Raw genomic sequence first — 14317 nt, 5'->3', positions numbered from 1 at the left:
GAAATAACGCCGCGTCCGCTCCACAATGGAATTAGCGGCGCCCCCCCCCACCCCGCGCCCTACTGCGCATGCGCCGCGCACGGCCTGCTGGGAGCCGCCCGGCCGGGAGGACAGCGCAGGGCTGACAGCGCGCAGGCGCAGTAGGGCCACTGGGCTCGCTCCGCTCGTCTCCCTGCTTCCATTGCGCAGCCTGGCTCAGCCCCTTCGCTGCACGCGGGGCCGGCGTGGGAGGAGGCGGCCCTGGTGCTGTGGGAACTGGGGGGCACGTGTTTGCTCTCCGTACACGCTTTATGAGCTCCCACACAGCCCGAGGGGACAAATACTGGCACTGGAAGCTGCGTACGTGTGCACACACGTGTTGGTATGCAGACACGCGGACTCCCGCGGAAGGGAGCAGGTGCTGTAGCCGCATCCTAGCGCTCTACCTCATGGTTGTCCTCCATCATCCACACAGCCATCCCTCTCCTCAAAGAGTTTTTCAACATCTTAGGCCTGTCCGGCACATGCTTGAAAACCCCTGTTTTTGGTTGTAGCCCTGTTGGCCTAAGGCAGAGCTTTCCAAACTGTGTGCCGCGACACATTAGTGTGTCAGCGGCAGTGTGTAGGTGTGTGTGCGAAATGCAGAAAATTTTGCGGAAGGGCACCGCGGAGCTCGCTTACTCGCGTCTGCTTCCCTTGGCCCCTCCCCCGGAACTGAATTACTGTGTCACGAAATGATGCATGTCTAAAAAGTGTGTCGCCAACATGAAAAGTTTGGAAAGCTCTGGTCTAAGGACATGGGCGGGCAAGATTCTTGGAGTAAATGTGATATCTTATTTTTCCCCCCAACTACTCAGTTGGTCTAATAAAAGGTATCACATCCACTCAAAGAACCTTGCCTGGAAAGCCCAGGGGAGATGAAAGCCACCCTGCCTCGAAACCTCGTCACCCCTGTAACCAAGGCATTAGCAGGCAATGGTAGCCAAGTCTTGCAGCGAAACCCACTGGTAAATGTGCACTTACTGGTCCCTTTCTAGCCCACTAACTAAAAGACCTACCAGCCACGCTAAGCTAACCCAACTGAAGGAATATGAAGGGGGAGGAAGGGCCAGCCCTGGTAGCCATCATATCCTTGGCCATCAGGGCAGAACCCTGAACGTACACACAATTTGACGTGCTGAAGATGGTGTGAGACTTCAGCGGATGTTATGCGTGTATACATAGGCATATGATCTGCCCATGTTTTGTTCACAGTGTGAAACGATTATTAACAAACTTAAATTTAGCTCTTTTTGCCTATACTGGGTTTTAAATATTTTACACATTTGCAGGGGGCCACATCCTGACGCCTTTATTAATAATCAGAGCATCTTAGTACTGTGCATTACATACGTGAACCACTCCTAAAATCAGGAAATGTGCACACTCACCTGTGGGCATTTCTTTGAGGATCTTGATGGAGTGTGCCCTGGAAATGTGCAGAATTCACCCTGTCTTCCCAAAATGACTAGCACAAGTTATGGCACCTGAGATAAAACTTTGCTGGCCAGTTAACTGAACACATGGAGAACTGAGAGCTAACATTTCTGACCACTGCTCTGTAGACCCTCTTCAGATCACTACTACCCAAATTCTTAATTATTGATTTGTTAGACAGATATACAGTTGGACTACTAAAGAACTTTGTAATAAAATTCTGTTTCATTTCTAACTGTTGATTTGAAAAAAACATTTTCTACAGATTTTTATTACTGAACCCCAATTTCACATTAAGATGTACCCAGGTATATAAAAAAAGCTTCTTATTCAACTTAATTTTTTTCCAGAAAGATAACAGAACTGTACAAAACCAAGCTCTGATAATGATACTGTATACTTCATCCTGCTAAAAATATTTTCCTTTTTAAGAACTCTTGATTTGTATGTAATCCATACAGATTGCTAAGTAATTTTCATAAACCCATCTGCAATTGTTATAAAATCTTCTAGTAGACTTTAAAAATCTTCCAAAATATACATAAATGATATAACAAATTAAAGCTGGAATGTATCAGGTTTTTACACACAGAATTTTTTAAGTCATCTGAATTAAATTAGTGCCTACATTTCATGTGAGTATAAATGCAGTTCCTCTGAATCTTCAAGTGAAGTAAAACTTAGTTCATTTTTAACTGCATATAAAACATAGCTTGAATTGTGCAAGTTTAAGACTGTCAGGTGTAGCTAAGTGTTAAAGGAAAGACTAGGAATTCAAAAAACTTAAAGCAGCAGTAAAATATTAGTCAATGCCTATGAGAAATGAGTCTGTCCCTTTATTCAGGGTGTCTGTGTTTAATGGTAAGCTGGGATGCATATAAGCTAGTCCAAGCATGAAGGGCAGTAGGACACTCATATGGAAAGCCAACTTTGTCCCTCAGTTATCAAGATAAGAAACCTGTCATTTCTCTCATTCACTCTGTCAGCCTTGAGATACTCCAAGCAGACTTACCTCTGTGTTGTACACCCCATATATCAGGAAGATGAAGAGACCCTGTAAAATAAAATGGAGGGAAAAAGCTGTTAACTCTAATCATTTCAGCAGTAGAAATACCTGAAATAAACTTTCCTGGGAACAGACAAAAGAAGACACACTTCATCAAGGTCAATTTATTTTTCTATTTTTCAACATTATAAGCTGTACCTTGAGCATTTATTTGGTAACGTGAGAGTGCATCACCTATGGTATTTGTGCTATTCAACTGTTTGTCAATGAAAGACTCAGCACCAGATAATCTAAAATGTTAATTGGAAAACACAAGTATAGCTGAATGGTCCATTGAACATCATCATATACAAAACATACATGACATAAATAAGGAAAAGAGCAAATATGCATATTCTTAAACATTGTTAAAACTGCAATTAATAAAAGCTTCAGTACAATATATTACAAGTTTCCAAAAAAAACCCATATATCCATACAGGTATACATGTAGCAAAAGCAACCCAAGTTAAAAAATGTTCAACTTCTCTTAAGAGATTAAAATAGCAAGGAATTGGTAATATAGGAGGCAACAAGGAAGTAAAGGGAAAAGTAAAAATTAGTGAAACAGCTAAATTATTCAATAGTTCCCTAATTAGCTATGACTTAACAGTAAAGACTAGTGAACTCTATATGGCAGAGGTAAATAAAATATTACAGAACAGCAAATACTTTCATATTTTAACAAACCCTATCTTTTTAATACCTTTCTTCAATTCTGACTACTGTGGGATAGTAAGAAGCAAAAAAAGTAAGTATTTTTAGTAGTTCTTGCTGCAAAGAAGCTGTCTTTCCACAGGACCTGGTTTACAAGGTCAAGGCTTGATTTAGTATAATATAATACTAATTCTTCTAAAGTCCAGATAGACTTAATATATGTACAAATTACCAAATAAGGATTGTAGCAAATCAGAAAAATTTTATAAAATAAGTATTGTTTTTAGAAAAATACTTTAATAGCTTGAGTTCAACCCCTCAGGTATAAACAGACTAAATGGGAATCTCCTAGTCATGCAAAATTGTTTTGAACTCATATATAGGACTACCCCACATTGTATAGACGCATGATATTTATACTTTGGTAAATAAGCTACCTGCAGCATCTGATGCATAAGATAATTTGTAAAAAGTCACTGACATTAGAATTTCTGTAGTTATCACATCGTCAGAATTACCATATTAATAGACAGTAAGCCCTAAGGGATGTTTTGTAGGCACAGTATTTCACCAGGTTATATAGCATGGATGTAAAAATTTGGGGGGATATAAACTGCTTATTATAGGTTCCTTTGAGAAACACTACACTACAGAGCACCATTTGGATATTTATATGCAAAATAAAAGCCGTCCTTTTAATGAGACGTGCGAACAGGCACAAAGGACAGACCAAAAAGTTCCTATCTTCTACAGTCAATATTAAACAGACCACATTTCTAGATTGTGCTTCTTCTTTGCATAGTAAAGACCACCACCTGAAAAATCGCAATTCAGGTAAATGAAGTGATTCATGCATGTAAATGATTATAGAAGTGTGTCCTTATTTTACATTCAAGGAAGAGTATGCACAAACTACTATACATGGAATATAGAAGTACAAGATATGCTGGTTAAATTTTCAGTGAACCATTCATTTTATCTCACAAAATAATTTTAAATCTGTCTTGCTTTATACTAAGATTAGATTGGAAAGTTCCTCTATAGGTACATTTCACAAAATAACATAGAATGAAAAAAAACTAATAAAATAAGATTATAGTAAAATAGTGATGGCTATATGACTACAAAAATCAAATGCATTGCACTGAAAATGTATTTTAATAATTAATTGGCCCTTAATAATCAAGTTAATATAATATGTAGTAATCCAAGTAGTATTTTAAGTATTACTTAACTTGCCTGGTTTTTGGAGAAGTACATTTTTGTATAAATGTAATGAACACAGACCTTTTTAAGGTCAGTGAAACTCATGCCAATTAGTGCTGAAGATTGTCAGTGATAATATTTAATGTTAATACTAAATACTACATTTAAGTAATCTGAACAATTAAAACATCAGAGCACTGTTATTCTTATGTCATTGTGAGGTTTGACATATACAGATGCACAGGAACAAGGGAAGGAGCATAATAAACAGCTCTATGCCTTGCTGTTGTGTGTGTGAAAGTAGGGGTGAGCTCTTGATAATTCCCCTCCCAGATAGGTGGACAGGAGGTGGATTGGGAGAGAAACCTCCCAATTCATGTGTGATAAAACAAGCAACAGCAAGACTACTACCCTATTGGAACAGTGGAAAAGCTAAAGTCCTTTCTTGGACTACCCATAGAGCAGTGAGCATAATCACATAGTGTGCTTTACTCACATGTACTCCCCTATACATTAAAAACCTAGCTCAAAACGATAATTCAAAAAACAATTGTTTGTCCAGGTATTAATATAAAACAAACCCAATTCAAGTTTTTCCACATACATGCACACAGGTGTGTGTGAACTATTGGAAAATCCAAATACACACTATCTGTTTTTAAACATTGTTTCTAGTTTCTTTTGAAATCCACCAAATTATTGTTATCACCTTGTAACTCTAGACTGCTGTATACCACACTAAATTTAGAAAACACAATTGTTTAAAAATTCCAGTCTTTAAATCAGTATGTCAAGATATATATAGTTTATACATACTTCTTCAAGTTTGGTATCAGGCCATTTAAATATTTAATTCTCTGAAATGTACTGCTTTACACATTTTGTTATCCTTGGTTCTGCATGTGAACCACTGGTTTCTGTTTGAATAGCAATGAGTTCTGTTAATTTAAGCAGTCCAGCAATTTTTTCACACATTGCCTCTAATGAGTCTTGGCACCCGTAATGTAAAATTAGGAATAATTTCCAATTATATTATTTATGATGCTAAACTTTTTAGTCAAGCACACACAACCACAGAACTGCAATTTTTATGTCAAATACATTTTTATAACATAAATACATTTTCTGATTAGTTCAATATTACTAAGTTATTAGATGGATTGCATTATAGAGTTCTGTTAAAACTTTTAGTACTGTTCAAAGCAAAACTAATGTCAACAGTGAATTCCTCAAAACTATACATTTTACATATGTGATCATCTAGTAAATAAGTATAATACTCAGTTTATTTCAAATGCTAGGAAGAAAATAGTCTTTCTTACTAACCCAAAGTTGGTTTCTCATGCTATTGATTAAAAGAAAGTTTAAGAACATACTAATTTCTCAGCAGGTTTTAGGATTACCAAGAGGAAGTTGGGGTTTTTTCAGTATTCAGCTTGCTTGACTCTTCCATTACTTGGGCTATTCAGATTTTTTGGACTTTGGCAAAAAAAGCAGTTAGGAAATTTGCTCAAGAATCCAATAGTGCACCCATTTATTATATCTCATCTGATAAAAAAAAATCTTTCATAAAATAAGAATAAAATAATAAGCATAGAAGACACACCAGTCTTTATTATTTATATTATAAAAGCAGCTCTGGACACCAAGTGAAATTGTGACTACATGGCTAGGTATTATCTAAACAGTATAAGTGGCTGTATTGAAAAATTCAGTCTAAATAGAGATGGCAGACAATAAGAACATGGATAGAACATGAAAACAGAATTGAGTATCATTTTTCAAGAGTTTAGCAGAAAAGCAGGACACCTTCTGTATTTCTACATATAAATAAAAAATATTCAAATTAACTAGAGTCTGATACCATGCTTTTTGAAATTTGAAAGCCACCAGCGTTGTTGCTCAGATGATCTGTTGTTTACTCAGAATTTATTTTATTTTTCTCTCTCTGCTGGTTTAAATCAATTGTTTACCTTTAGACCATGACACTTAATAGAATTATCCCTTCTATCTTGTTTAAAAGAGTGTAACGTCTTTAGCAGTCCATTGGGATCCATTCTGACATAGGCATTACCTCTGGAGGTAAAATGTCTTATCAGAAGTCCATTCAACTTCAGGATAACAGGCATCTAAATTCCTATAAATATGTAATGTTTCCATATCTGTTAACATTATGTTAACTTTTTGCAATGCAGAGTATGTTTACCTGGATATTATTTTTAATACTCTCACCATATCAGCCTTCAAAATCAGCACTATTTAACCTTGTTTACCTTAAAGATTTACATTTTGATGCTCTTGTACTTTCACTTACTTAACAAAATTACCTAAAAAAATTCTCAAGCTCTAGAAACAAAACTGGAATATTTCACTGTTTCAATTAAATCAAACTCTACTAGAAAATAAATTGTGAAGATTGTGGGGGCCGAGGAGGATCCGGGAAAGGGTCGGCTGGGTGTGGCCACAAACCCAGCACGTACAGATGGGTACTTCCGACTGCTGGAGTAGAATTAGGCACAAACGCGTACTGGTTCAAACAAAGATGGCTTTATTTATGTCAACAAGCAAAGTGACCCCGCCAGGTTATTGTATCGGAGTGTTAAGTGACGCAACCAGTTGTAAATAGTGATGCGGTGGCGGAGTGTATCAGCAATTTGACCCACCATGAGAGCGATGCGTGATCAGGGCGTGATCACCTGTGGTCTAGCCAATCAAAGACCACCTAAGGGGCATGGCTGGCTGGCCAGCATGTCCATGGGTTCCAGAATGTACCATCAAGGGAGCCTTTTGATTGGCCAAAAAAGTTATATAGGGGACCGCACACCTCGGTGCGTGGTCCCCAGGCTCTGACTCTCAAGGCGGATTGATCACCCGTCTTGGGGCCTGGTCAGACCCCTAGGTCTATAGCAGAAGCTGCTCCGGTTGCTCCGAGCATTATAGTTTACTGCATCGCCAAATCCAGAACGCCCTGTACTTTGTCCCAACCAGACATCGTACTTGTATACTGCGGTCTTCACCCGCCACCCATCTCTTGTCCCTTGCTGCTGTATATAGTTCATCACCTCCAAGTTATATCACCCTTCAAGTTGTTTCAACCTGTACAGATGGGTACTTTCGACCGCTGGAGTAGAATTAGGCACAAACGCGTACTGGTTCAAACACGAGGCCCACAACTTACACTGTCGAGATGTACAGCGTAGGAAGAAAGTTAACTTCAAACTTCAGTTTCAGTTTAACCGAGGAGCTCTGATAAGACGAGATATCTTTCTAACGGGTTTGAACACGAGCATGCAGGACACGGGGGTACGTCGGGGACGGTCGGCGATGGGAAGTCGTCGACGGTTGATCAGTCCTCCACGTTCACTCCGAGATGGGCGCGGAGTTCTCCAACCTTTTAAACGGCTAGCGAGCCAATTGCTAGTCGCCACGTAGGAATAATTTAGAACTGGCCAATAGTAATGTGTGAATTTGCATATGAGTGGTGGGAACCTTTCCACGCCGGGGTTCTCCACCGTGCCGAGAAATTCCCTCGTACAAAATCTCACTGTGCCTTGTGCTAGAAAGTTCCACTGTCCCGAGGCACTCAACCACTAGGCTCTGACAAAGACGAAAAGTTTAGCACTGATAAAATTTAAAGGAATTAAAATACCTGAACTATACTCTTAGCAAGGTAACATCTGATGTGAGCAGATAAATAATACTTTAAAATATGCATCCAGTATTAACAATAACATTTTCATAAGTAGGATTAGATTCTAAGTTGTAAAGTTGTAAGGTATTTTAGACACATATATAACTGAAAAATATCTAATCTGTCTGTCTGTCTATCTATATGGAGACAGAGAAACATATGATGCAGATACATTAAATTAATTATTTTTTTATTCTGTCAGAAGTGGTCACCAGGGCACCAGATCCAGGTACAGACCCTAAAAGGGTGCTGCAATAATAGCAGAAGCCATGTTGCCTGCCCAGCTACCGTCATGCCATTGGCAGTGCAGCCACTGACACTGCCCCAGGGTGCTCAAGGGTCCAATTACACAGTTACACCTCTGTGCTCTGGCATTATAAATGGCCTTATAAATTGCAAATGGCTAATTAAAATGAACTGCCTAGATTGGGAAGACTCTTGTTTCCTTGGGTCACATGAGCAATCTTCTTGAAATCCTAAATAAATTACATTCAATATTGATGTGAGTATAGTTTTTGTATTGATTTGAGATGTCTGAGTATTGATGTGAGATTTGTTTTTAAACCAATGTAGGGCTAAGATCTACTGTACTGAGCCAACCTATAGCCATGAAGCATGAGGGACAAAATTCACTACTCTTAACTCTAAAAATAAGACTTTTACCATACTAGTGGCCAAAGGAAATCTTCCAATAGCTTGTCAAAAGTACTTATTTTGGCAATTAACAATGTTCCTATGTAAAAGTGACAGTATTGCAAGGATTCAAAATTAGTCTCTCACAAACATACATGGCAAGAGCTCATATCTCTTCCTATCTCTTATTTAGTCTGCATTTGCCCTCCACAGAGGGAAAGAATATGACTCCTGTTCATATTTAAAACTTTTCTTCATAGACACAAAGACTAGAAACTTTTTTCAAATCATTAAAATTTAATTCTGAAAGAAAGAGAGGGGGAAGCTACCAAATACCAGAGAAAACTAGAAAAAGAATTAAAGTAAGATATTGAAGTGGGTTTGGATTTGATTCCCTACTCTGCCAAAACTTCTTGCGACCTTGGGTAAGTTACTCTCACACTGTGTCCATTCAACATCATAAAATCAAACTAATACTTCCTTACTTTGCTACTTACTGGGTGCATCTACACATGCAATTAGCATGCCTGAATAAACTGCAGCACAGTTCATACCCCTACAGCACGTTCATTGCTCCCAGGTATGCCATTTGCAAGGGGACTGCAGCATGTTGAGCTGGGTCAGAGCAGCCCCAGCTGGCAGGGGGCCCTGGGGGTCACCCTGCCAGCCCGGGGCTGCTCCAACCCAGCTCAATGTGCTGCAGAGGGGCTGGCTGAGGCACGAGGGTGCTTCAGTGCAGGGCTAACTGGGACTGCAGTACACTTGTGCTTTAGCCAGCCCTGTCAGCATCTATATATGTGTTGCAGTGGAGTAAATAACTCTGCTGTAGTTTAGTACTTGTGTCTGGCAGTACTATCCTATGGCGGAGTTAATTAGTTTACTCTATCCTAATAGCACCACACATGTAGATGCTGACATTTTACTGCAGAGCTAATTAGGCAACTGAAGTAAAAGTCTCATATAGACATGAAGACACAAAAAACTAGAACTCTTGATTCCAAAATGATACCTTTTATTAGACCAACTGGAAAATGGCAAGAAAACTGTCCTTTTCTGCACGCTTTCGGGATCAAAGCCCCTTCGTCAGGCTCTGGGAAAAGTGTAGATGGTACAAGATGGTAAAAAGTCCCCATAGGTAGGAAATAAACTTCATTTTTGCACAGAGGGAGCTGAAGATGGAAGTCTGTCTCTCTGGGTCCATGAGAGTGTCTTTGTGAGCTGTGTTGAGTAGCTCTTTGATGTGATCAAGTAGAATTCCTTCCCTGAAGGTGTCAGATGGCAGGCAGGGAGGCAAAAAAACTTCCTTGTTATTCTGCAATGAAGTTTAAAATCCAAAATCAGCTGAAATTCAGCATCTTCCATGTTTCAGGGGTGTACTTGGTAGCCGTGTTGGTCTGAAACAAAAAGACATATAAAAAACTAGAACTCTTGGTTCCAAAATGATACCTTTTATTAGACCAACTGGAAAATGGCAAGAAAATTGTCCTTTTTTGCAAGCTTTCAGGATCAAAGTCCCTTCGTCAGGCTCTGGGAAAAGGGTAGATGGTACAAGATGGTAAAAAGTCCCCATAGGTAGGAAATAAACTTCATATAGACATGCCCACTTACTATTAGGAGAATAATTTCATTGTCTGTGAAACACTCAGCTAAAATGGAGATAAAAAGATCGGATCCTTAGGCAGGGCATCACTACATTCTCTCACAGCAAGAGGTCCACAGAACCTAGGTGCACAGGCCAATTTTGTTCAAGTTCTGTCCTTTACAGTTGGAAATTGCACACGGCCACATAGACCACTTTACCTGATAATGGCAGTGAAGATACAAAGCAGAAAAAAAACTTTAAAACTTTTTTTAAGTTTTAAAAAATGCTAGCATCCTCTTCAGCAATGAGCAGTTTTAATGACTCTTTACAAAAGGCAGATTTTAATCCTCCAAAGAAAAGAGTTGGTAACTCTTGAAATGACCTGGAAAGTCTACTAGAATTCTAATATTCTAAAAGCCTTAATACCTGAAAACCTAAAATACTTTACAACCTTACTGTTTGTCTGGCTGTAACATTTTATTTGCTCTCTGATTGGCTGACAAATAGCCAAATAGAGTGCGAAGAAGCATTCAGACAGGTGGCAACGTGCCGCCATGATGGCGAGGACAAAGGGGATGGAGCAGGGGAGCAAGGCCAACACAGCTGGCCTCACCCCCCTCTTGCTCCTTAGAGGTGATGAGGGAGCAGGGTCAGGACGCGGCAAGGGGCAAGGACACCGGTAATGGCCTTGGCCCACCCCTCCCCCCTTCTGTCATCACTGCCTGCAGGGCCGACCTGGTGGCAGTGGGGGCAGGAGAGGGCCTAACGTCGGGGTGGGGGGAGGAGCAGGCGTGCCACAGTGGTGGAGGAAAGGGAGGAGTGGGCCCAGGCCTGATGCAGGGGGGGAGTGGGCCCAACATGGGAGGGGAGCGGGCCTGACACAGCGGTGTGTGGGCAGCAGCGGGCCCAACCCAATGTAGCCCAACACAGCAGTGGCTGGGGGAGGGGAGGAGGGGGCCCTGCCGTGTCAACCTCAAGCCCGCTCCTCCTGGCCCCCCACCGCTGCCAAGTTGGCTCAGGCCCGCTGCTCTCCCCCCCACACCACCGTGGTCCAGCTTCTCCCCACCCTTGGGCCTGGTCCTCCCCTGCATTGGGCCCGGGCCTGCTCCTCCCCTCCCCCTGCTGCTGCGGCGGAGAGTGGGGGAACGGGCCTGGACCCCAACCAGGAGGAGGGGGCATGGGGCTCCATCCCTGCCCTCCCCACCCCATCATTCTTGATGGGCAATTGGCTAGTATTTTTATAAAATCTCTAATAAAAACAATTACACAGACATTCTCAAAAATAGGTCCTGCTAATGAGCTTCACAGGAATTTAGGATCAATTTTGGATGAAACAACATGCATATAATACAATGGAGCCTAAAACACAAAAGAGCAGCTAAGATTCTCTATATAGTTTAGTAAACATATGCTCAGTATTGCTGGACATAAACCCCCACCCTGGAGATCTTATGCAACACAGTTAATGGCAGCTAAAGATATTTTAGTGATATTATAAGATCTCACTTAAATTTCAGAAAAGAGTCTTGAATAATAAAGGTAACTAAATTTCTGTCTTTGCTACACATCTGTGTCCATATTGTTAAGGGCTGAGGACTTGACTGATTTCAATTTTGGATCAGGCTCTACAACTTATGGTGCAGGAAGAAAAAAGGTTAGAGAGCCTCTTCCTCCTTAGAATGACATCTTACAAATCAATATGCTTTCCACTAGCACACTGACTGTGCAAAGCCAAGAAATTAAGCTATATTTCTTCGTGAATCAAATTAATTAAAAAATAAAATTACTCCATCACCACAGACATTAGAGAGCCAAAGATGGATGCAGGTACTAATGCAGAGAGAAATGGAGGAGGCAGCTCTCCCCACCCTCACAACTTTTTACAATTCAGTCAAAGCTCTCTCCCATACACGCACATACTCTTTAGAGTGGATACACTACTGATGTGTTCTCTCCTCACTGTCTTCTGCAGTTTTTTCATATGGTTCTAGCCCTACGTCTTCTACTTGCTATGCTCTATATTGATTGAAGAGATGTTTTCACCCTACATGCCTACTTTTTATAACTTGCAAACCACTATTTCTCTCGCTTGGTATTAGCACCGAAGTGAAAGTTTTATTATTATTATTATTATTATTATTAAGAATAATACAAGTAATATTATTAATGTTATTATTTCATATGTTGAAGAACTTTTAAAACTATTTTGATTTATCCCACTTGAGGGGGAAGATTATATTCAGTCATTAACATATTTTCATTTGCTTAATCTGATCAAATTTCTATATAAGTTTTAAAACCTCATACTATATTATATATGTATACATATATACATACATACACACACACACACACACACACACACACACACACACTACCTTACAACACAGCTAACTCAATTCATGTCAGTGAGATTATCTATGAAATGAACTACTCTTTAATGTGAGCAGGGAAGAAGACAAAATTTGGCTTCTGGGAAATGGAAGGTTTAAACTTTTACTGAGATACAGATTTCCTATTGTAAGTAAACTAGAATACAATCAGAATATGATGTGTCATTGTTGTGGGCAATTCTATATTTTCACGTAATCATTTGCTTTGGATGAAGTGACAAATCTTAATGTCTACAAAAGATTTCAAGTATATGAGATGAAGGGAGACATTTCAACATGTTTGGGGATCTTTACCCTGATTGTTAGTATAGTGGTAACTATCATATTATCCTTCCTTTCACTGCCTAATAATTTAGATCTTATTCCAAAACACATTCAAATCAGTGGGAGTTCTTCATGTTAATATCCAGAGACTGAAGCTAATTTAATTTAGTGCAGTTTCCTTCTATTATATACTTCCATTCTACTAAAACCCAATAATACTTGTTAGACTAATTAAGAAGTCATAGTACTAGTGAGATAGTAAATCTGATCTCTTGCAAATTTTCTAGCTTGATTGTTTGAAGTATAATTAACTATTCTGGACAGAATTTAGACAGTTTGAAGTATCCATTAAAAATGAAGAAATGGATACTGTTTACTTTTTCATATATTAGACAATAGGTTATCCATCCTATGTTTCATTAGTAGGGTGAAAAAACATCTCATAAAACCTTTCCATCTAAATTCTCTCCAGGCAGGTGAATTTATGATAGATGCTGTTTCCATAGAGCTAATCTCTCCATTATGTGATTCAACAGTTTTGCTACATTCTTCCCCCCATTTTTCACATATCAAATCAACTCTCTTTGGACTAGATATACAGAAAAAAGTAAGAAAACTGTCATGTAATTGAGAGTATAGAATGTTAAGAATATATTTTTATAGGAGTTCAAGGTCCAGATAGTCCAGCAAAGAGAAGAGTGAGGGGGAATTTGATAACAGTCCTCAAATACCTGAAGGGTGATTATGGAGAGGATGGAAATGGGCTTTCCTCTGTGACCAAAAGAGACAGGACTAGAAGCAATGGACTCAGTTAGCAGCAGAGGAAATGTAAGTTGAAGATGTGGAGGAGATTTCTAACTCTGAGCGTGGTCAAGCATTGACCTCTAGGCTACCTAGAGAAATAGTGGCATCTCCATCCCTGGAAGTTTTCAAGAGCAAGTTAAACAAACAATTGGCTGGGATGTTTGTCAGGAATGATCCTACCCTGAGCAGGGGGCTGGACTAGCTAACTGCATTGTTTTTCTTCCAGCCCTACTTTACTATGATCCTATGTAGCAAATGAAAGAAATCAGATGTTTCCAAAGTTTTCTCTAGGTGTAAATATACAGTACATTGTTCTAAAATAAATACATTAACTATTTTATGTGGTTGGCACATGGAAAATGGTTTAAAATGAGTTTCTAATCTGAAATGTTTTATGGCAAGGTTGTCCAACTGAGAGCTCATGGGCTTCATGCCTGTACTGGGTGGGCCCACGTGCAGTAGCGAGTAGCTGACAGATGGGGGAGAGCCACACTCTGTGAACAGCAGGTGGGGAGTGGGTCCCCTGGAGATGTGGCTCATGTAGTGTGAGGCTCCCAGCTCCCTGGAAGTTGGACAGCCCTGTTTTG

Source organism: Alligator sinensis, unplaced genomic scaffold (genome assembly GCF_000455745.1).
Source record: "Alligator sinensis unplaced genomic scaffold, ASM45574v1 scaffold34_1, whole genome shotgun sequence".
NCBI classification, from domain to species: domain Eukaryota; kingdom Metazoa; phylum Chordata; order Crocodylia; family Alligatoridae; genus Alligator; species Alligator sinensis.
The sequence above is the reverse complement of the archived record's forward strand: the minus strand, read 5'-3'. Positions refer to the sequence as shown.